Source organism: Lithobates pipiens, unplaced genomic scaffold, assembly GCF_037356315.1.
Source record: "Lithobates pipiens isolate NorthernLeopardFrog02 unplaced genomic scaffold, aLitPip1_a1.2 Scaffold_18, whole genome shotgun sequence".
Taxonomy (NCBI): domain Eukaryota; kingdom Metazoa; phylum Chordata; class Amphibia; order Anura; family Ranidae; genus Lithobates; species Lithobates pipiens.
Genome location: NW_027507758.1, coordinates 599,384,107 through 599,408,903, shown reverse-complemented (window position 1 = coordinate 599,408,903; position 24,797 = coordinate 599,384,107). Strand labels below are relative to the sequence as shown.

At 47.4% G+C, this 24,797-nt stretch overlaps 1 protein-coding gene across 4 annotated transcripts in view; it reads left to right on the top strand.

Moving 5' to 3' along the window:
• The window catches only part of PTK2B (protein tyrosine kinase 2 beta), a 236,739-nt gene that overhangs the window by 57,803 nt on the left and 154,139 nt on the right, over positions 1-24,797 (top strand). The window contains exon 1 of one of the 4 annotated variants that reach the window (XM_077489228.1): positions 22,168-22,260. The exons of the other annotated variants lie outside the window; for them this stretch is intronic. The gene's annotated coding sequence lies outside the window, so the exon portion shown is untranslated. Of the gene's footprint in view, positions 1-22,167; positions 22,261-24,797 lie in introns of those variants that run through there. 4 annotated transcript variants of the gene reach the window in all.

The window sequence follows — 24,797 nt, the reverse complement described above, 5'->3', positions numbered from 1 at the left end:
TACATACAAATCCCATCTGTGTTCATAACACGCTACCCTGGCAGCTCAGCAGCTTGGCCTGTGCCCGCTTTAAAGAGACTCCCTCGCCAACCTAAACTAATTGCAGGTTAATGTGCAGAAGAACCAAGCATTTTACATGCTTATATGCAGCATTTTTTTTTATTGTGGTTGTTCTTGCGTTGTGGTGCTGTTCATTGTTAATAGCACCCCAATGCATTGCATAGTACAGCCTGAGGCACAACATGCCGTTCCTCTATGTGCGTTGTGGTGTTGTTTATTGTTAATGGCACCCCAAGGCATTGTATAATACAGCCGAGGCACAACACGCCGTGCCTCTATGCGTGCTGTGGTGCTGTTCGTTGTTAATGGCACCCCAAGGCCTTGCATAGTACAGCCCGAGGCACAACATGCTGTTCCTCTATGTGCGTTGTGGTGCTGTTTATTGTTAATGGTATTGTATAATACAGCCGAGGCACAACACGCCATTCCTCTATGCCTGTTGTGGTGCTGTTCATTGTTAATAGCACCCCAAGATATTGTACAGTAGAGCCAGAGGCACAACACGCCGTGCCTCTATGCGTGTTGTGGTGCTGTTTATTGTTAATGCCACTCCAAGACATTGCATAGTACAGCCTGAGGCACAACATGCTGTGCCTCTATGTGTGTTGTGGTGCTGTTTATTGTTAATGGCACCCCAAGACATTGCGTAGTACAGCTTGAGGCACAACATGCCGTGCCTCTATGTGTGTTGTGGTGCTGTTCATTGTTAGTGGCACCAAAAGGCATTGCATAAGACAGCCCGAGGCACAACACGCCGTGCTTCTATGTGCGTTGTGGTGCTGTTCATTGTTAATGGCACCCCAAGGCATTGTATAATACAGCCCGAGGCACAACATGCCGTGCCTCTATGTGGGTTGTGGTGTTGTTCATTGTTAATGGCACCCCAAGGCATTGTATAATACAGCCGAGGCACAACACGCCGTGCCTCTATGTGTGTTGTGGTGCTGTTCATTGTTAGTGGCACCAAAAGGCATTGTATAAGACAGCCCGAGGCACAACACGCCGTGCTTCTATGTGCGTTGTGGTGCTGTTCATTGTTAATGGCACCCCAAGGCATTGTATAATACAGCCGAGGCACAACACGCCATGCCTCTATGTGGGTTGTGGTGCTGTTGATTGTTAATGGCACTCCAAAGCACTGTGTAGTACAGCCCAAGGCGCAACACGCCATGACACACATACAGAGGCTACTCTTCTTTTTTTTTGCTACTCTATTGCCAAGCTCTTCTAGTGAAAATACCAGTTGCCTGACTGTCACGCTGACTCTCCTATTTAAAAAACGACGAGTCTATTTTTAAGACAGCCGTCATGAATAATCGCAGAGATAGGATTATTTTCTATGATTGTCAGTTCCATCTAGTGGCCGTAATATGGTAGTTTTTTCCTGTGATCCTCAGCCCCACCTGGTGGTCGTAATGCAGTATTTTCCTGAAACATCTAAATCAGGAAAATACCACGTTATGGCCACTAGATGGAGGATCACAGCAAGTAGACGTAATAGACACATCACCATGATTATTCATGATGGCTGTGTGCATTCGCACAGTGCACTTTTTTTTATCTATAGACCCCATTGATTCACTGAGCTAAAAAAATGTGTAGATGGAGACTTACTTCAGATCGGTTAAAGTGGTTGGCGCCACTTCACCTGAAAGCAAAAGCTAATCAGCCAATCAGTCAAACGCCCACATCCAATCAGTCGCAGCTACTGTTGGGGTATTCCTGCAGCTCCATCTAGTGGCCATAATGCAGTATTTTCCACGATTGGTGTCATTCAGGAATATACCGCATTATGGCCACTGGGTGGAGCCAACGATCATAGCATGTAAACCTTTTAGACACATTACAATGATAATGTGTGAAGGCCGTGTGCGCATTCCGCACCACTTCCCTGAACATCCTTCGAATAATAATAAAAAAAAAAAATCACAGGTCCTGGGAGGAATGCCATTGGCTGAACATGGCTCACATCCAGTCAGTTGCAGCTGCTGTTCGGGTATTTCCGCAGCTCCATCTAGTGGCCATAATGTGGTATTTACGTGATTGATGTATTTCAGGACAATAATGCATTATGGCCACTAGGTGGCGCTGACGATCATAGCACCTAAACCTATTAGACACTTCACAACGGTTATTTGTGTAAATTTGGCACCACTTACCTGAACAGCCTTCAATTGAAAAATCGAAGGTGCTGGGAGGAAAACTGTCGGCTGAACAGTGCCTGCATCCAATCATTTGCAGCTGCTGTTCAGGTATTCCTACAGCTCCATCTAGTGGCCATGATGCAGTATGTTCGTGATTGATGTAATTCAGGGAGATAATGCATTATGGCCACTAGGTGGTGCTGACGACCATGGCAAATAAACCTATTAAACACATCACAAGGAATATTTAGCCACTAGATGGAGCTAACGATCGTAGCAAACCTATTAGACACATCACAACGGTTATTCATGATGGCTGTGCGCATTCAGCACCACTTCCCTGAACATCCTTCAATTGAAAAATTAAAGGTTCTTGGAGGAAAACTGTCGACCAAACAGGGACCACATCCATTGCAGCTACTGTTCGGATATTCCTGCAGCTCCATCTAGTGGCCATAATGCAGTATGTTCATGATTGATGTAATTCAGGGAGATAATGCATTATGGCCACTAGGTGGTGCTGGCGATCATAACAAGTAAACCTATTACACACGTCACAAAGGTTATTCATGATGGCTGTGGGCATTCAGCACCACTTCCCTGAACACCCTTCGATTGTAATATTGAAGGTGCCGGGAGGAAAACTGTTGCAGCTGCTGTTCAGGTATTCTTGCAGCTCCATCTAGGGGCCATAATGTGAAATTTTCATGATAGGTGCATTTCAAGAATATACCGCATTATGGCCACTAGATGAAGCTGACGATCATAACAATTAAACCTATTAAACACATGACAACGAATATTCGTTAAGGCTGTGTACATTCGGCACAACTTCTCTTCGACTATAAAATCAAACGTGCTGGGAGGAAAATTGTCGGCTGAACAGTGCCCGCATCCAATCAGTTGTAGCCGCTGTTTGGGTATTCCTACAGCTCCATCTAGTGGCCATAATGCGATATTTTGCATTGGGTATTCCTACAGCTCCATCTAGTGGCCATAATGCGATATTTTTCATTGGGTTTTCCTACAGCTCCATCTAGTGGCTATAATGCGATATTTTTCATTGGGTATTCCTACAGCTCCATCTAGTGGCCATAATGTGATATTTTTCATTGGGTATTCCTATGGCTCCATCTAGTGGCCATAATGCAATATTTTTCATTGGGTATTCCTACAGCTCCATCTAGTGGCCATAATGCGATATTTTTCATTGGGTATTCCTACGGCTCCATCTAGTGGCCATAATGCAATATTTTTCATTGGTTATTCCTACAGCTCCATCTAGTGGCTATAATGCGATATTTTTCATTGGGTATTCCTACAGCTCCATCTAGTGGCCATAATGTGATATTTTTCATTGGGTATTCCTACGGCTCCATCTAGTGGCCATAATGCAATATTTTGCATTGGGTATTCCTACGGCTCCATCTAGTGGCCATAATGCAATATTTTTCGTTGGGTATCCCTACGGCTCCATCTAGTGGCCATAATGCGATATTTTTCATTGGGTATTCCTACAGCTCCATCTAGTGGCCATAATGCGATATTTTTCATTGGGTATTCCTACAGCTCCATCTAGAGGCCATAATGCAATATTTTTCATTGGTTATTCCTACAGCTCCATCTAGTGGCTATAATGCGATATTTTTCATTGGGTATTCCTACAGCTCCATCTAGTGGCCATAATGTGATATTTTTCATTGGGTATTCCTACGGCTCCATCTAGTGGCCATAATGCAATATTTTGCATTGGGTATTCCTACGGCTCCATCTAGTGGCCATAATGCAATATTTTTCGTTGGGTATCCCTACGGCTCCATCTAGTGGCCATAATGCGATATTTTTCATTGGGTATTCCTACAGCTCCATCTAGTGGCCATAATGCGATATTTTTCATTGGGTATTCCTACAGCTCCATCTAGAGGCCATAATGCAATATTTTTCATTGGGTATTCCTACAGCTCCATCTAGAGGCCATAATGCAATATTTTTCATTGGGTATTCCTACAGCTCCATGCAATTCTGGAAAATAATGCAATATGGCCACTAGATGGAGATGACGATCATAACAAATAAACCAATTAGACACATCACAATGGTTATTCATGATGGCTGTGAGCCTTCAGCACCACTTCCCTGAACATCCTTCAATTAAAAAAATGAAAGGTTCTTGGAGGAAAACTGTCAACCAAACAGGTCCCATATCCAATCAGTTGCAGCTGCTGTTCGGGTATTTCCGCAGCTCCATCTAGTGGCCATAATGTGATATTTTCACGATTGATGCAATTCAGGAAAAATAATTCATTATGGCCACTAGATGGCGCTGACCATCACAGCTTACACAGTAAACCTATTAGACACATGGTAATGATTATTTGTGATGGCTGTGCTCATTAGGCACCACTTCCCTGAACATCCTTTTGATCGGTGGCGGCGGGCGGGAAAGTGTCGACTGAGCAGCGTCTGCGTCCAACCAGATGCAGCCGCTGTTTGGGTATTCCTGCGGGCTGTGTATGGCCAGCTTGAAGTCGGCAGCTAGGTAACTAGCATTTTTCAGAGGCCAGCAATGGCGGACCCCCGTATTCCCCCTCATGACAGGCTCACTTTAGGTCTGCCTGGAGCCGCGATTGGAAATTCGGGGAATTTTATTGTTGGCTTAAACAGCCAATTAGTCTCTGCTGTGCGCCTTATGCGCCAGCGCCACTGCCAACAAGAAAAAAAACAAAAACCACGTCTTTCTCTTCCCGCTGACCGGCGCCAGTTTTCCAGTGACGGTCGGAAGCCGGCTTGGAGGGATCCGCTTTGGTTTTTCTCGGGGACGGGGTGGAAATCTCCCTAGCGGCGTCGGTCGGCCAGTCTGTTTTTAGTTCCGCAGCATAACAAGGAGATAAAGCGGCACACGAGATCGTAATGCGCGGTGAGTCATGTAATGACAGACGCCCACTGCATGGTAGAGAGCGATCGATGCGTTCTGTTATTCTTCATCATATTATTAGAATGACACAACGCACTTCTGCCAACAGAACATCGGCGCTTAACCCCGCCACTGCCAGGCTGTGCATTCCCCCATTCCCAATGGATTGACTACCCGTCTGATGGAGCCTCTGACCTGATTTGCTACAAAGTTACAATGTTTAAGTCTAATCAATGAGGGAGGAGACTGAGAAAATGCTTCCTCCTGCCTGCAACAGACCGATTACCTCATTTCAGACTAGGCAAAGTCATCAAGACTAGTACACAAGTTTTTTTTTTTTTTAAATAAACAGTGGAGTTACAATGTTGCAATCTGTAAACTGCATGGTAGGAGACTGAGGAAATGCTTTCTCCAGCCTGCAGCAGACCGATGACCTAATCTCAGCCTGGGCAAAGTCATCAGACAAGTACACTAGTATGTTTTTTGTTTTTTTTAAAGATAAACAGGGGAGTTCCAATTTTCCAATCTGTTCACTGCTTGGTAGGAGACTGAGGAAATGCTTTCTCCCGCCTGCAGCAGATTGATGACCTAATCTCAGACTAGGCAAATTCATCAGACTAGTACACTAGTATGTTTTTTTTTTTTTTAGTTCATTGCGTGGTAGGAGACTGAGGAAATGCTTTCTCCTGCCTACAGCAGACTGCTGACATCATCTCAGCCTAGGAAAAGTCATCAGACTAGTACACTAGTATGGTTTTTTTTTTAAGATAAACAGTTGTAGTTACACTGTTGCAATCTGTAAACTGCATGGTAGGAGACTGAGGAAATGCTTTCTCCTGCCTGCAGCAGACTGATGGCCTCATCTCAGACTAGGCAAAATCATCAGACTATTCCATTAGTATGTTTTTTTTTTTAAAGATAAACAGTTGGAGTTACAATGTTGCAATCTGTTAATTGCATGGTAGGAGACTGAGGAAATGCTTTCCCCTGCCTGCAGCAGACTGATGACATCACCTCAGCCCAGGCAAAGTCATCAGACTGGAGTTCAAGGATGACTTTTTAATGTTAAAAGGTGGCGCTATAATGTCACAATCTCTCGTTCTGGGATGACATCACATGGCATCTCCGCTCTTGCACCCGCGCAGCTCGGCGATCGCTGGCGCGCCGTGCCCCTGGGAAACCAGTGACGTGGCTCTTTACCCATGTGATCGGCTGTGTCCAATCACAGCTGATCACGTGTAAATACGGAAAACAGTCGGTAATCGGCTTTCCTCGCCTCATACTGACAGAGTGTGTGGTGAGGAGAGCCGATCAGGTAATCAGGGCACTGATTATCAGTGCAGCCCCAACAGTGCCCAGCAGTGATGCCAGTCAGTGACCATTTGTGAAGGCAATTTGTGCCCATTAAGGATGTCAATTTGTGCCCATTAGTGATGTCAATTTGTGCCCATTAGTGATGCCAGTCAGAGCTGCATTTCAGTGCCTGCTCATCAGTTCCCATCAGTGCCACCTATCAGTGCTACCTTCTAATGCCTGCTCATCAGTGCCTATCAGTGCCACCTATCAGTGCTGCCTTTCAGTGCCTGCTCATCAGTTCCTATTAGTGCCCATAAGTGCCACATATGTGCCACCTAGTCAGTGCTGTCTGTCAGTGCCGCCCATCAGTGCGGCCTATACGTGCTGCCTATCATTGCCCATGAGTGCCACCCATCATTGTTACCTATCAGTGCTGCCTTTCAGTGTCTGCTCATCAGTGCCTATCAGTGCCCATCAGTGCCACCTATGAGTGCTCATCAGTGCCACATATCAGTACCCATCAGTGATGCCAGTCAGTGCTGTCTTTCAGTACTGCCCATCAGTGCGGCCTAACCGTGCTGCCTATCATTGCCCAGAAGTGCCACCCATCATTGCCACCTATCAGAGCCTATCAGTGCCCATCAGTGATGCCAGTCAGTGCTGCCTTTCAGTGCCTGCTCAGGGCCCATTCATTGTTGGAGGGCCCCAAACGCTGATATTCATTTTCTCCTCCTTTTTATCCAGCTCGGTGCGGGTTAAGTGAAGTCACCTCCCCACGATGCCTCCTCTACTGGCCCCTGGGCATTGTTTTTTTTTCCACACTGACTTCAGGACCTTTTCTAGTCCCAATGGCCAAAGTTTGGCCCACCTAAAGTCTGAGGGACAGTAAACTGGCCCTTGGTTTTAGAAAGTTTGAAGACCCCTGTTTTAGATTGTAAGCTCTCAGGTCCAGGGCCCTCCTAACCCTTTTGTCCTTTTTTTTACATGGTACAGTCCTATGCAAACTGTGGCGCCATAGAAATCCTGTATACTATATATAGTCCATAATATAGTCCATACTATACTATAGTCCATAAACGACTGACCCCCAAACTACGCCTTTATACAGGGCCCTCCTCTGTGCACCTCTGCAGGCCAACAGAGCCTCTTTGGGGAATGCACGGCTCTGCGTTCTGTTTTGAGACTCTGCAGATGTTTACGGAATAAAAGTCTTTCTGCATTCTAGCTTATCAGTCTCATCATAACATGTCCGCGGCTCGCGAGAAATGTGTTTTCTCACCCAATTAGCACATCTCGACATTTGCATAGCCCAGCAATTTCCAAAACGTGTGACTGTGAGATGGAGTTTAATATTAGAACGTTTATAGAAAAGCATCAAAATATTCGGCAACTAAAAAAAAAAAATGCCAGAAAGTCTTGAGGTTAAATGAAGGCCCCGTTGGTGCATCGCCAACCCATGCGGGAGGGATCATTTCTGAAAGGTGATTTCATATGTAACGGCCCCGCTCTACGAGCCAACTCGGCCAACTGCTAATCCTATTGAGGATACGCCCAACTCGGCTTTCTATGTAATGGTTACACGGCAGAACATATGTATCCCACCGGGCAGAATGCTTGTGTCAAGTGCTCCTGGGGTCCTTTTGAGTCCCCCTTTAAAGACTTCCCTACCCCCCCAGGCCTGCTAGAACACTGTCCCTTCTGTTGAGGCCGAACCCTCCACCATTGTGGGTCCTGCTCCTTGCTATAGGCCTCCACATAATGTTCCCGGCCATAGACTTTTGTATATCCAAGCAAAGAATGTCCACACAAGAATGCTTGTGCCAAGTGCTCCTGGGGTCCTTTTGAGTCCCCCTTTAAAGACTTCTTAGTATGAGTGTGTAAGAGGGGCTACCTGGTTGGCTGAATTTGGTTCGAAAAAGCACAAGTCCCTACCCCTCCCCCCCCCCTCCAGTTCCAGGCCTGCTAGAACACTGTCCCATCTGTCGAGGCCGAACCCTCAACAGAAGGGTGCTCCTTGCTATAGGCCTCCACATAACGTTCCCGGCCATAGACTTTTGTATATCCAAGGAAAAAATGTCTACACAAGAATGCTTGTGCCAAGTGCTCCTGGGGTCCTTTTGAGTCCCCCTTTAAAGACTTCTTAGTATCTTAGTATGAGTGTGTATGTGGGGCTTCCTGGTTGGCTGAATTCAGTTCCAAAAAGCACAAGTCCCTACCCCCCCCCGCCCCCCCCGGCTCCAGGCCTGCTAGAACACTGTCCCATCTGTCGAGGCCGAACCCTCAACAGAAGGGTGCTCCTTGCTATAGGCCTCCACATAACGTTCCCGGCCATAGACTTTTGGATATCCAAGGAAAGAATGTCCACACAAGAAGTAGTTTTGCTGCACTTTACTGGTTGTAGTCAGGAAATAACATAACAGGCACATCACAAGGACATACATTCGGGGTAACTTCGCATTACCATAGCTCCCAATGGTCCCTGATTTCGGGGGGACTGTCCCTGATTTGGAGCAATGCCCCTCTGTCCCTCTGTCCCTCATTCCTCCTCATTTGTCCCTCATTTTGGTCTGACCCATATAGATGCATATAAAATGCACTTTTTATCTATCAAAAAGTGTTTCCCAGCACTAAACCTGTCATCTGATTTCTAAATTGCTGCATTTGTAAATTCCAAAAGACGATATAAAGGAATAGTAGTGGTAATAAAAAGCACTTGTGGGTTTAACCAATCTTGTTTTTTTTTTTGTACAATTATCCTTTAAGGGGATTTGGCAAGGGGTGTGTCCTATTTCTGCATACTTTTGTTGATAGGTGTCCCTCATTCCCGTCTCAAAAAGTTGGGAGGTATGCGTTACACAGTCACATTTAGTGGACGGTCCGTAGTAGTCACAAGTGAAAGCATATGCAGTAGCTCCGCAAGCCATCTCTCTTACAGTCTCTCCTTTGCACAGGGTCATCAGTACTCACAGTCAGGGCCGCTAATAAGGCAGTATACCTCCCAAAATTTTGAGATGGGAATGAGGGACACCTACTAGCAAAAGTATGTAGGCATAGGACACGCCCCCTGCCACGCCCCCTTAAAGGAGAAATAACCTAAAATATAAGATTAGTTAAACCCACAAGTGCTTTTTTTTTACCTCTACTATTCCTTTTATTGGCTTTTAAAAATTTAAAATGCAGCAATTTAGAAATTGGATGAAAAGTGTGACACTGAGAAACACTTTTTGATGGATAAAAAGTGCATTTTATATACAACCTTATAGATCAGACCAAAATGAGGGACAAATGAGGAGGAAAGAGGGACAGAGGGACATTGCTTCAAATCAGGGACAGTCCCTCTGATATAATGGGGGGGCTTGTAAAATGAGGAGGGGACTCGATGTAAAAGGGGAGGAAGGCTCTGATGTGAAGGGGGATTCTAATGTAAAAGAGGAGGAAAGCTCTGATGTGAAGGGGGATTCTAATGTAAAAGGGAAGGAAGGCTCTGACGTGAAGAGGGATTCTAATGTAAAAGGGGAGGAAGGCTCTGATGTGAAGGGGGATTTTAATGTAAAAGGGGAGGAAGGCTCTGACGTGAAGGGGGATTCTAATGTAAAAGGGGATGAAGGCTCTGACGTGAAGGGGGATTCTAATGTAAAAGGGGAGGAAGGCTCTGACGTGAAGGTGGATTCTAATGTAAAAGGGGAGGAAGGCTCTGACGTGAAGGGGGATTCTAATGTAAAATGGGAGGAAGGCTCTGACGTGAAGGGGGGTTCTAATGTAAAAGGGAGGAAGGCTCTGATGTGAAGGGGGATTCTAATGTAAAAGAGGAGGAAGGCTCTGACGTGAAGGGGGATTCTAATGTAAAAGGGGAGGAAGGCTCTGACGTGAAGGGGGATTCTAATGTAAAAGGGGAGGAAGGCTCTGACGTGAAGGGGGATTCTAATGTAAAAGGGGAGGAAGGCTCTGACGTGAAGGGGGATCCTAATATAAAAGGGGAGGAAGGCTCTGACGTGAAGGGGGATTATAATGTAAAAGGGGAGGAAGGCTCTGACGTGAAGGGGGATTCTAATGTAAATGGGGAGGAAGGCTCTGACGTGAAGGAGGATTATAATGTAAAAGTGGAGGAAGGCTCTGACGTGAAGGGGGATTCTAATGTAAAAGGGGAGGAAGGCTCTGATGTGAAGGGGGATTCTAATGTAAAAGGGGAGGAAGGCTCTGACATGAAGGGGGGTTCTAATGTAAAAGGGGAGGAAGGCTCTGACGTGAAGGGGGATTCTAATGTAAAAGGGGAGGAAGGCTCTGACGTGAAGGGGGATTCTAATGTAAAAGGGGAGAGAGGCTCTGATGTGATGGGAGGCTTCTGAGAAGGAAGCAGAGGCTCTGATGTGATGGGGACCCTAATGTGAAAGGAGGACTCCGATGTGATGGGGAGGGGGCTTCTGAGTGGGAAGCACAAGTTCTGATATGAAACAAGACTCTGATGTTATGGGGGGGGCTTGTAAAATGAGGAGGGGACTCTGATGTGAAGGGGGATTCTGATGTGAAAGGGGAGGGAGGCTCTGATGTGATGGGGGTGTTTCTGAGGGCGAAGTGGGGGCTATGATATGAAATGGAACTCTGGTGTGATAAGGGACCTTAATGTGAAAGGGGGACACTGATAAGGAAGAGGAACCTTAATGTGAAAGGGGGACTTTAAAGGAAGGGAGGGGGGCAATGCGGCCCTCTTACAGCAATGAGGCTCCAGCAAGTCCACTGCTATATTTTTCGGAGGAATTTCAGGTGACATAGGAAGCCACAAAGCTGGATCAGTGACTAGCAGTGTCATGCAGTGTGGCAGGAGCGTGCTCATCACATAAACAACAGGATCGGGGGGTTACAAATTGTCTCGGGAAACCTATATTTTTGATGCATTTTTAAAACGGTAACATGAACCAGTCGGTGAGCATACGGCAATGCACTAAACTGGTGGTTTGCCGCACTTCACCTGCTCCAACGTGCATTGTGATGTGATGCGGTGTTAAAAAAAACGGTCATGCATTTTTTATTTTTTTTTATCCAGCGTGGGTGTGTTGGGAGCCCATTCTGAATTAATAGGCCTCCTTGACGCAACCCATGTTTGCATTGTGCCGTAACGCGCATTGACGCATTCGCATTAGCGCACCGTGATTAGATGCTTTGCGGTGAATGCGGTTAAGAGCAGGCTGGTATTATAAGGGGCGATGGTTAGATGGTGGCGGCTCACTATAACAAAGTACTCACCAGCGCACGTTGTGCCGCGCTCTGCCTCCTCATCCTCCCACCACTTCATCTGACAGCTCCAGCAACCGCACTTAACGCACCTCGTTCTTGAACACTTTCCAAGCTATTTTTATTCAATATTTCCCTTGCAGCGCTGGAGACTCGAACCTCCTCTCTATGTAGGTGCTTGACTTAAAAATTGGCAAAACACTGCGTAACCATTTCCCTGCCGAAAAGCTCATGACTGTTATTGTTTTTTTTTTTTTTTTTTTTGCTATCTGGAGGCCAAAAACATCCAAAAAAAAGTTGAAAAACCTCCGAAAATGGAAGATGTAAGTCCAGCGTGTAACAGCTTCTTTATCAAAGGCCAATCCGCCCATAGGTGGCATTTCAGTTGTGGGTGGATGATTGGCTCCTGCGGCATGCAAATGCCACCTGTCCAGGAAGGCCCGCTCCTCCAGACTTATATACTCGCTTCGTGGCGTTTTACATTTGCATAACTCCTCCCACTCAATCTTCTCCCCTGCAGAAGCCGCTTACTGACACAGAGCTGGAGCTGCAGGATCATGTGACTGGACCAGACTGGATTAGAAATAGCTAAAGTCCACAGATCTTTTTTATGCAGGCTCCCATGTCTCAGCTATTGTGAGCAGTCTCTCCCTCCTCTCTCCTGCAGCATCCACTTACTGACACGGGAGAGCTGGAGCTGCAGGTTCACTTTACCGGACCGGACTAGATTACAAATAAGTAAATTCACAGATCGTGTTTATACTAGATTAGGAATAGATAAAGTACACAGATCTTTTTTTATACAGGCTCCCATGTCCCAGCCGTTGTTGGCACTCTCTCCTCTTCCCTGCAGCAACCACTTACTGCCACAGGAGAGCTGGAGCTGCAGGATCATGTGACCGGACTGGACTGGATTAAACATAAGTAAATCCACAGATCGTTTTTATACTAGATTAGGAAGCGCTAAAGTCCACAGATCTTTTTTATACAGGCTCCCATGTCCCAGCCGTTGTTGGCACTCTCTCCTCTTCCCTGCAGCAACCATTTACTGCCACAGGAGAGCTGGAGCTGCAGGATCATGTGACTGGACCAGACTGGATTAAACATAAGTAAATCCATTGTCAGCGCTCCCTCCTCTCTCCTGCAGTATCCACTTACTGCCACAGGAGTGCTGGACCTGCTGGATCACGTGACCGGGCAGGACTGGATTAAAAATAAATCCACAGATCTTTTTTATACAGGATCCCATGTCCCAGCCTTTGTCAGCACTCTCTCCTCTTCCCTGCAGCAACCACTTACTGCCACAGGAGAGCTGGAGCTGCAGGATCATGTAACTGGACCGGACTGGATTAAAAATAGGTAAGTCACCGGATCTTTATTATACAGGCTCCCATGTCCCAGCTGTTGTCAGTGCTCCCTCCTCTCTCCTGCAGCATCCGCTTACTGCCACAGGAGAGCTGGAGCTGCAAGATCACATGATTAGACCAGACTGGATTAAAAATAGGTGAGTACACAGATATTTTTTATACAGGATTTCATGTCACAGCTGCTGTCGGCAGCCACTTACACAGGAGAGCTGGAGCTTCAGGATCACGTGACTGGACCAGACTAGATTAGAAATAGCTAAAGTCCACAGATCTTTTTTATACAGGATCCCATGTCTGAGCCGTTGTGGACACTCTCTCCCTCCTCTCTCCTGCAGCATCCACTTACTGACACAGGAGAGCTGGAGCTGCAGGATCACGTGACTGAAGCAGACTGAATTAGCTAAGTCCACAGATCTTTTTTATACAGGATCCCATGTCCCAGCTGATGTCGGCACTCCCTCCTCTCCCCTGCAGCAACCACTTACTTACACAGGAGAGCTGGAGCTGCAGGATCACATGACAGGACCACACTGAATTAGCTAAGTCAACAGATCTTTTTTTATGCAAGGCGTGCAGATTGTCTTTTAGGATTCATTCACGTGGGCAGTTTCCCCCTTAGTTTGTTACTGGACCATGTCATTAGGCAGCTAGAGCCACCAAGTGCTGCATGGAGGCAGCTCATTCACACATATGGGAACGCAGCGGTTTGCATGGGCACAGCTGTTCATCTCAAATTTGACAGCCGCGTGGGAGCAGGTGAGCAGCCCCAAACACAGATAGCGCATGTTCGGGGCAGCATACCTGCATGGCTATTAAATTGGTTTAAGCGGCTATGTTCCCATAAACATGAATGGACTGTCTGAACGCAACAACTGATGGAAATGGAACACTCCCATTGGTTGTGCTCTCAACCAAACTGTCAAACTGGCCAATGGCTGGTGTCTTAACTGATCACATGTGCAGCATCATGGCAGCTGCAGATTAAACAGAGGCAAAGATGGCAGCTTCCTTGGCTAAAAAAAAGGATGGGGGGGTTTACTTACACTTTAAAGATGTGGCCCATTATTAAACTATGTCCGACCAAGGCCAAAATTACTATCTGCATACCCTGTATAAAAAGATCTGTGGACTTACCTTTTACTGATTCGGTTATAGGATTCAGCAGCTTCAGGACTCCTGTGCCTGTGAGGAGCTGCTGCAGGGGAGAGGAGGGAGTGCTAACAACAGCTGGGCCATGGGAGCCTATGGGAGATGTCACGGCTGTGGGAATTCACAGCCATTGTAAGCCCTGTTTGAATGAGGCCAATACTTGCATAACCTGCATAAAAAGATCTGTGGGCTCACCTTTTACTGGCTCAGTCACATTATTTAGCAGCTCCGGCTCTCCTGTGTCAGTGAGCAGCTGCTGCAGAGAAGAGGAGGAAGCAGCGATAACAGCTGGGCCATGGGAGCCTATGGGTGACGTCACAGCTCCAGGAATTCACAGCCTGTGTGGATGAAGCATTTGAGATGATTCAGCAGCTCCAGCTCTCCTGTGACAGTGAGCATCTGCTGCAGGAGAGAGGAGGGAGCGCTGGGACATGGGAGCCTATGGGTGATGTCATGGCTCCATGAATTCACAGCCGTTGTAAGCGCCTCTGTGAATGAGGCCAAAACTACAATCTAAGATCTGTAGACTTACCTTTTTTAACCTGGTCCGGTCCCATAATTGAGCATCTCCACCTCTCCTGCGCCTGTGAGCAGCTACTGCAGGGGAGAGGAGGGAGCACCAACAATAGCTGTGCCATGGGAGCCTATAGGTGACGTCACGGCTCTGTGAATTCACAGCCTGTGTGTGAAGCCTTTGATGGTGACATGATTCAGCAGCTTTAGTTCTCAGGAGGAGGGAGCGCTGACAACCGCTGAGCCATGGTAGCCTATAGGTGACGCCAATTCACAGCCTGTGTGGATGATGCCTTTGATGACGACCAGATTCAGCAGTTCCAGCTCTCCTGTGCCAGTGTGCAACTGCTGCAGGGGAGATGAAGGAGCGCTTGCAACAGCCATAAATGACATCACAGCCTTTGTAAGCCCCTGTGTGAATGAGGCCAAAACTTCTATCTGTATAAAAAGATCTGTGGACTTACCTTTCTTTAATCTGGTCCAGTCACATGATTCAGCAGCTCCCCTGTGCCAGTGAGAGGCTGCTGCAGGGGAAAGAGAGGAGGGAGCGTCGACAACAGCTGGGCCATAAAAGCCTATGAGTGACGTCATGGCTGTGGAAATTCACAGCCTGTGTGAATGAGGCCTTTGTCAATGACATGATTCAGCAGCTCCAGCTCTCCAGTGCCAGTGAGCAGCTGCTGCAGTGGATAGAAGGGAGAGGTGACAACAGCTGGACCATAGGAGCCTATGGGTAAATTTACGGCTCAGGGAATTCAAATCCTGTGTAAATTAGGCCATTGAAAGTGACATGATTCAGCAGTTACTGCTCTCCTGTGCCAGTAAGCAGCTTCTGCAGGGGAGATGAGGGAGCGCTGACAACAGCTGGGCCATGGGTGACATCACAGCTCCGGGACTTCACAGCCTTTGTAAGCCCCTGTGTGAATGAAGCCAAAACTTTCATCTGCCTACCCTGTATAAAAAATCTGTGGACTTGCCTTTGTTTAATCCAGTCTGGTCCCATGATTCAGCAGCTCCAGCTCCCCTGTGCCAGCGAGCAGCTGCTGCAGGGGAAAGAGAGGAGGGAGCGCCGACAACAGCTGGCCCATAAAAGCCTATGAATGACGTTGTGGCTCCGGGAATTCACAGCCTGTGTGAATGAGGCCTTTGATAGTGATGTGATGCCAGTGAGCAGCTGCTGCAGGGGAGAGGAGGGAGCACTGACAACAACTTGGCTATAGGAGCCTATGGGTGAAGGTACAGCACAGGGAATTCAAATCCTGTGAAAATGAGGCCTTTGACAGTGACGTGAGTCAGCAGCTCCAGCTCTCCTGTGCCAGTGAGCAGCTGCTGCAGGGGAGAGGAGGGAGCGCTGACAACAGCTGGGCCATAGGAGCCTATGGGTGAAGTTATGGCTCAGGGAATCCAAATCCTGTGTAAATGAGGCCTTTGACAGTGAAGCGAGTCAGCAGCTCCAGCTCTTCCGTGCCAGTGAGCAGCTGCTGCAGGGGAGAGGAGGGGACGCTGACAACAGCTGGGCCATAGGAGCCTATGGGTGAAGTTATGGCTCAAATCCTGTGTAAATGAGGCCTTTGACAGTAAAAATTCTGATCGACCATGAAAAAAAAGGATACATTTATACCCCGCGTTAAGATTGTTCTGTCATCACTTTGCTGCGAGTATTGTTGGGAACGCCACGGGGGCCAGTTCTTCTAAACATAGCGTAGAAGATTTCTATTCTGTTCGCTCTCACGGCCAGCGAAACGAGATGATAATAATAATTTACCAGCATGAGCGTGCAGCCGGATTCCATTCTTCTGTGACCCTTGTAACCTTCCAATGAGTCATTCTTGTGTAAAGTGATTCAATGTTTGCAAACAGCAGCAGGAGCCGATGGAAACATCGAACGAAATGCACGTTGACGCACGTTAAACCCTACTAGTGTGCCAAAAAACACCTCGTCATCTTTTATTTTTTTTGCACAGCCAATAGATCTGCAAAAAACACACATTGCGCTTGCAATGTCATTCATTGTCAATGACACGCCAAATGCGCCGAGCAAGAAGCGCGCCTGCCCGTGCGCAAAAAGACTCCAGCATAAAAAACACGCGGGGCGCAAAGCTCAGAAAGGGTAGCTTCTTTGCTGCGATTTTGCCTCGCATAAGGAAGTCTATTCAAATATATCGGTCTCCCTACGCAGGAAGGCTGAAAACGCACATTATCGACGCCTACGTCGTGGTACAGTAGTGTGAATAGGGGCTAGTGTGCATTGCTGTGAGTTCAATGCATGTTGAATGCAATTCACTTTGTATTGAAGGTCAACACACACATCAATGCACGTTGATGACCGTTACAATGCGGTTATGTTTTCTTACCACATGATCAGCTGTGACCAATCACAGCTAACCATCGTGTGAACCAGGAAGTGCCGGTAAACGGCTTTTCTCAGTTCACGCTGACAGGGAGAGACATTCGGTGGCTCTCCCTGTCAGAGGAGGGATCTGTGCTGATAATCACATTGATTATAAGTGCAGCCCCCCCATCAGAGGTGCCCATCAGCTGCCAATCAGTGCCCATCAACTGCCAGCCTGTGCCCCCACAAAGAACACCTGTCAGTGCCCACAACAGTACCAATCAGTGCCCCATCAGATGACACTCAGTAATGCCTGTCAGCAGCTCCCCATCGGTGCTGCCTATCAGTGCCCATCAGTGCTGCCTATCAGTGTCCAATCAGTAATTCCTGTCAGTGCCCTTCAGATGGCACTCAGTAATGCCTGTCAGTAGCTCCTCATCAGTGCTGCCTATCCAGTGCCACCTATCAGTGCTCTTCAGTGCTGCCTATCAGTGCCCCATCAGTAATGCCTGTCAGTGCCCTTCAGATGGCACTCAGTAATGCCTGTCAGTAGCTCTTCATCAGTGCTGCCTATCCACTGCCACCTATCAGTGCCCATCAGTGCTGCCTACCAGTGCAATTGTCATTCAAAGATTTTCCTGGGCAGGAGGGGGGGGGGGGGCAAAGTGCCTGCCATTGAAGCATTGAAGTGGTTAATTAGCACTCGAGGCACTAAGCTAAGCATGTGCGTTGCAGAATAGTGCACTTGCGTCAAAAATGTGACTCCGGATTTTCTCGGCGCACCTCCATGTATCCTGGAGTATCCCTGTGCGTCCAGCTTTCCTCTGCATATCCAAGTGCTACCCTGTGACTCCAGACCTCCTCTATCCACTGCCGTGTCACCAAGTGTATTCCTGTGTTGCCAGTGAACCCCTGTGTCTACAAGGGCAACCATGTGACTCCAGATTTCCTCTGTGCACCTCCATGTATCCAAGTGTACCCCTGTGCCTCCAGCATTCCTCTGTGTCTCCAAGTGCTACCCCGTGACTCAAGAGCTCTTCTGTGCACTTTGATGTATCCAGGTGTACCCCTGTGCCTTCCACGTTCCTCTGTGTCTCCAAGTGCTACCCTGCGACTCCAGCATTCCTCTGTGTCTCCAAGTGCTACCCCGTGACTCAAGAGCTCTTCTGTGCACTTTGATGTATCCAGGTGTACCCCTGTGCCTTCCACGTTCCTCTGTGTCTCCAAGTGCTACCCTGTGCCTCCAGCATTCCTCTGTGTCTCCAAGTGCTACCCTGTGATTCCAGATTTTCTCTGTGCACCTCCGTGTATCCAGGTGTACCCCTATGCCTCCAGCATTCCTCTGTGTCTCCAAGTGTTACCCTGTGACTCCAGAGCTCCTCTGTGCACCTCTGTACATCTAAATGTACCCCTGTGCTGCCAGCATGCCTTAATGCACCTATATGTCACCAAATGTACCATGTGCCACCAGTGCATCTCTGTGTCCCCAAGTGCTACCCTGTGATTCCAGATTTCCTTCATGCACCTCCATGCTACCAGGTGTACCCCTGTGCCTCCAGCATTCCTCTGCTTATCCAAGTGCTACCCTGTGACTCCAGAGCTCCTCTGTACACCACCGTATCACCAAGTGTACCCCTGTATTGCCAGTGAACCCCTGTGACTCCAGAGCTCCTCTGTTTGCCTCCATGCATTAAGGTGTACCCCTGTGCCCCCAGCGCTCTTCTGTGCACTTCCATGTCAACAAGTGTACCCTTGTGCTGTCAGCGTTTTTCTGTGTGCCTCCATGTCTCCAAGTACACCATGTGACTCCTTCCTCCAGGTGCACCCCTGTGCCTCCAGCATTCCTCTGTGTCTCCAAGTGCTAACCTGTGACTCAAAAGTTTTTGAGTCACAGGTTAGCTCTTCTGATAGTATCTGTCTTTAGCCTCAGGTATGCTCCTCTGACAGTAACCCCTACTACCTCTACCCTCAGGTGTGCTGCTCTTATAGTACCTTCTACTACCTGTATCCTCAGCTGTGCTACTCTTGTAGTACCTTCTACTACCTCTACCCTCAGGTGTGCTGCTCTTATAGTACATTCTACTATCTGTATCCTCAGGTACGCTCCACCCTCATGTACACTCCTATGATAGTACCGTCTACTACTTCTACTCTCAGGTTCTCTCCTCTGATAGTACCGTCTACTACTTCTACTCTCGGGTTCTCTCCTCCAATAGTACCGTCTACTACTTCTATTCTCGGGTTCTCTCCTCCGATAGTACCGTCTACTACTTCTACTCTCAGGTTCTCTCCTCCGATAGTACCATCTACTACTTCTACTCTCGGGTTATCTCCTCTGATAGTACCGTCTTCTACTTCTACTCTTGGGTTCTCTCCTCTGATAGTACCGTCTACTACTTCTACTTCTACTCTCGGGTTCTCTCCTCCGATAGTACCGTCTACTACTTCTACTCTCAGGTTCTCTCCTCCGATAGTACCTTCTACTACTTCTACTCTCAGGTTCTCTCCTCCGATAGTACCTTCTACTACTTCTACTCTCAGGTTCTCTCCTCCGATAGTACCTTCTACTACTTCTACTCTCAGGTTCTCTCCTCCAATATTACCCTCTACTACTTCTACTCTCAGGTTCTCTCCTCCGATAGTACCTTCTATTACTTCTGTCCTCAGGTACTCTCCTCCACTAGTATCTTCTACTACTTCTACTCTCAGGTTCTCTCCTCCAATATTACCTTCTACTACTTCTACTCTCAGGTTCTCTCCTCCGATAGTACCTTCTACTACTTCTGTCCTCAGGTACTCTCCTCCACTAGTATCTTCTACTACTTCTACTCTCATTTTCTCTCCTCTGATAGTACCTTCTACTACTATTATCCTCAGTAACTCTCTTCCGATAGTACCCTCTACTACTTCTACCCCCAGGCACGCTCCTGCTTTAATCTGGACTTTTCCTTTTCACAGTGGATTTGGACCCCAGTCCATGACACCATGTTGATGGGCCTAGTCTTATATTGCGCCCAAATACAGCTGTTTTTTCCATCTCTGGATTTCCCTAGTTACACGGGCTATAAATGTTCATATGCAGTCAAATCCAACACCTCCCCTCCCGGTGTGAACACACTTATCACTTCTGTCACTTCTCACCCAAACGTGGCACTTATCACCCGCTGCTGTGTCTTGTTTGGTTTCTCAGCGCCAGGCGTACCTGTGCGCTCCGGGTCTCGTGCCCTGTGCAGGCGTGCTTCAGCAGCTGAAGACATTTGGCTGCTAATTACCAAGAGGGAAAGTGACACATGGTCCGGGTACACCAAGTTCCCTGAGTGTTGGCCTCGCGCTCGCTGCTAATGACATAACTGCCAAGAATGCAGAGAACAAATATAGTAAAGGGTAACTCTAACCTAAACCAGTTTCAATTCACAAATCTTATATACAGCTATACCTAATAATAATTTTAATTTGTCAAGCCAAAAACATTTTTTCTTTTTCTTTTTTAGTTTTGGATAGAGATGGGGGAGGATTAGAACCCAAGAGGAAGTAAACCCATTGAAATCGGTTTTACTTCCTCTTTATTCCCCTGCAAAGTGAAAGCATAATGGGCTAGTCTACATCGCACTTACCTGCAAATGAAGCCTGTGATGTCCGCGATGTCCCCGCCGGTGGAAGCATCCATCACGAGAGTGACGTCACTCTGGTGTATGCGCACAGGAGCCGCCAGTCACGGCACTCTCTGGAGATGAAATGGCACGGAGGGACGTTTTTTTTCCTGCGCAAGCATCGGTGACCTGATCGGCGCACTACAAGGTAAATATCTCCAAAACGGCGCACGTTTAGGAGATATTTTCAGTACACATAGGTAAGCCTTATTATAGGCTTACCTTTTATGTAAAAAATGTCTCCCTGCAAAAGTGCGTTTCTGAAATGTACTTGCGGTTATATGCTGTATTATGCTATCGAAAAAATTATGCCTACAGGAGATTTTTTTTAAACACTTTTGCTCTCCTCTCCAATTAGATGGCAAATAGACTGTGTGCTATGCAAAGTGCAGTTTCTATCTGCAAATGCAGTTGCTCCAGGGGCTTAAGGCCCATACACACGATCGGACTTTTTGACAACAAACATGCAAATTATCTGTTTTGGAGCAACATCCGACCGTGTGTATGCTCCATCGGACAAACTTTTTCGGTTTTCATCTTTTTGTTGGCTGTGTGAACGGATAAACTTTCTGGCAACAAAAGTCCGATGTAGCAAAGTCCGACCGTGTGTACAGAAAACCATCAGACTTTTGTACAAAGTACAAACATGCATGCTCAGAACCAATGCAAAAGATCAGACAACAATACAGAAGTTGACCAAAGGTGGCGGTAAAGAGCAGAAAAACGACGTGATTTGGTGAAAGTTGGTTGAAAAAGTCCTGCTGTGTGTATGCAATACAAGTTCACGGCAGACGCCCGTTGTACAAAAATCCACGGGAAAGTTTGTACAAAGTCCGATCGTGTGTATGAGGCTTTAGTAAAATGAGCAGAAGCTCTGCTGATTCCATCACATCTGGGGTGCCATCACTTCCCTAACCCTATCCCCATAAATACAATAAAAGTTAGGCGTACACAGATTAGGCCTATTATTTCTAATTAAAACTGTTCAGCTGCTGGCCAAATTTGCAGGTAAGTCAGGGAAGCTGGATGTAGGTGGAGGGATTGGGGGAATGTGACCATGCCTTATCTTACCCCCTAAATACACTGTGGGGTTGATTTACTAAAATCAAATCCACTTTGCACTACAAGTGCACTGCAAGTGCATTTGGAAATACAGTCGCTTTAGATCTGAGGGAAAGATCTGAAATGAGGGGAAGCTCTGCTGATTCCATCATCCAATCATGTGCAAGCAAAAATGCTGTATTTTGCACGTGATTGGGTATTCTTTGCAAAGCGAAGCTTTACCTCATTTACTAAGCTCTGGAGCAACTGCACTTTGCAAAGTGCAACAGTCTATTTATTTGCCTTTATTAAATCAACCCCTATGTCTCCTCTACCTCTAAACCCCGTCTATCCCTCTGTGTACACTGCTATGCACTGTTAGGTTTCTTCCACTAGGCTTGTTTCTGAGATAACATATTTCCGTACGTCAACAAATGGAGAGGCCTGACCCTGGCACTGAACCCTGCTCAGCAAATACAATGCTTTTATTGCCCTTTATCAGGGGAACCAGAGAGCAGGCAGCATGAAGATTCGTTTTTTGTTGCAAGGCTTCCCTTTATAAAAGGTAAAACTTATTCTTTTGTGCGGTATTTTGGGGGTTTTCTAATTTATGTTGATAGGAAAACTATCCTTAACCATGAAGCTAAAAAAAAACAAAAAACCTTGATGATGCCTGAATGCAGTTTTTGTGACTTTGGCCTGTGTTAGTAAAACTGTACATCTGCAACAACTTAGGAATGTATTTTTAAAAAATTCACTTAGCACCCACCCAAAAAGCCCCTGGCCCTGATGGTCTACCATATTCCTACTACAAAACCTTTCTTCCGATTCTGAGTCCACATTTACTCTCCCTATTCTCCTCCTTACTGAAAGGCACCATACCTGACCCCCAGTTTCTTCATGCCCACGTCTCTGTGATTCCGAAACCGGGTAAAGACCCCTCCCTCCCGCATAACTACAGGCCTATTGCGCTGCTAAATTCCAATTACAAAATCTTCACCAAGATCTTGGCGAATAGGTTATCCCGTTTAATACCACAGCTCATCCACAAGGACCAAGTAGGTTTTGTATTGGCTAGACATGCAGGGGACAATACCAGACGTACCGTAGATTTGATTGACTTACTAAATAAAACGAACCGCCCGGCCCTAATACTTTTGCCTTGACGCTCAAAAGGCGTTCGATAGACTCAGCTGGCCATTTATGTTTGCCACGCTCTCTCACTTTGGCATTGAAGGTCCCTTTGTCGATGCCCTACGGTCCCTGTATTCCAGACCCTCTTCGCAAGTCCAGCTATCCTCCTACTTATCACCTTCCTTCTCCCTCAGTAATGGCACTAGGCAGGGCTGCCCGTTGTTCCCCTTGCTCTTTATTCTCTGTTTGGAACCTCTGGCAGCTGCTATTCATAGTCACCCTGATATTCGAGGGGTGACATTACGCCAAACAGAGTATAAATTGTCTCTATATGCTGACGATATTCTGCTGACCTTGACCAGACCCCACACCTCCCTTGCCACTCTCCATGCCCTCCTGCACCAATTTAGCTCTCTCTCTGGATATAAAATCAACACCAACAAGACAGAAGCTTTACCTATCCTTATTCCCCCCTCAGACCTTGTCCTTTTGCAGCGTAACTACACTTACCATTGGTGTACGGATTCCCTTAAATACCTAGGGGTTAATCTTACATCTTCCTACTCTAGTCTGTATCAAGCTAATTTCCCACCACTCTTCCAGGACATTGACCGACTCTTGCGACAATGGGACCCATATCCCATTTCTCTCCTGGGTCGCATCAATGTCTTGAAGATGTCTGTCATGCCACGACTTTTATACCTATTTGAAACGTTACCAATCCCCGTTCCCATGTCCCAACTTAAAGAGACTCAGAGGTCCTTCCTTAATTTCATCTGGCGCTATAAAGCTCACAGGATAGCTAGTTCAGTGGTGCTCACTCCCAGAGCTGGAGGTGGACTGGGGGCCCCGGACCTTCTTAAGTACTATTTTGCTACACATTTGAAACCGGTCATAGTGTGGTCACATAGAATGTCGTCCAGTGTGTGGTCTGACATTGAAATGAGTATTACTACCCCGGTCCACCCCTGCTCGATGATCTGGGCAGAGTTGAAAACTTCCATACACCAGCTTAGGAATCTTTGCCTACGTCCCATGCTCTTTACTCTTTCTATATGGAAGAAATGTGCCCAGCGTTTCTCCCTGGCCCCCTCATGCAGAGGCGGCTCTCTAATTAGGCAAATTAGGCGGTTGCCTAAGGCCTTGCACTCACAGGGGCCTCGCGCCGCCTAATTTGCCTGTGCTTGATCAATAATATTGGCTCGATTACCCGCCGGGACTCTGTGGCCCGGGCGGACTGACCGACTGGCTCCAGGTGCCATCTGTACAAGGTGTACGGGCAGCCATAGGGCACACTGGGTGGGCCGCATGTCCATGTGGGGGAGGGCCCTAAAGCAGTTGAGATAGCTGGGCTGCTCCTTCAGCCTCTCTGCGGCTGCCAAGGCTGCCTGTTCGGGTCAGCAGTCGGGTCAGGTGGCGGAAACTATTGAGATCCTCTGGCAGGAGCAGGACACTGTCCCCACCCAGAATGAGAATGGACACTGCCTGCTGCTGGCTATCATGAACAACCTGCTGGCACGGAAGGTACTGTACCAAGCATCACACACACTTTCCCACAGACAGGCACTGCAGATTTGGACATGGGGCACAGGAGGGGCTGCAGACAGGGATGGGGCTAGGGATCTCTCTCTCACCTACTCTCTCACTTCCTTCTCTCTCTGTCACCTCCCTCTCTCACACCACCCTCTCTCGTTCACCCCCTGTCTCTTTCTCTCTCCCTCTCCCTCCCCTATCTCTCCTTCCCCCTATCTCTCCCTCTCTCATCTCTCCCTCGCCCCCCCTCTCTCTCTCTCTCCCCTTCTCTCTCCCTTACCCCTCTCTCCCCCTCTCTCTCTACCCTCTCTCTGTCATTCTCCCCTCTCTCCTCTTCCCCCCCCCCCCCATCCCTCTCTCTCTGCGCTGTGCTGGGATCCCCCCAATCTCCTTCCTCTGTGGATGTGGAATAATTCATTGACACAACCATTCCCT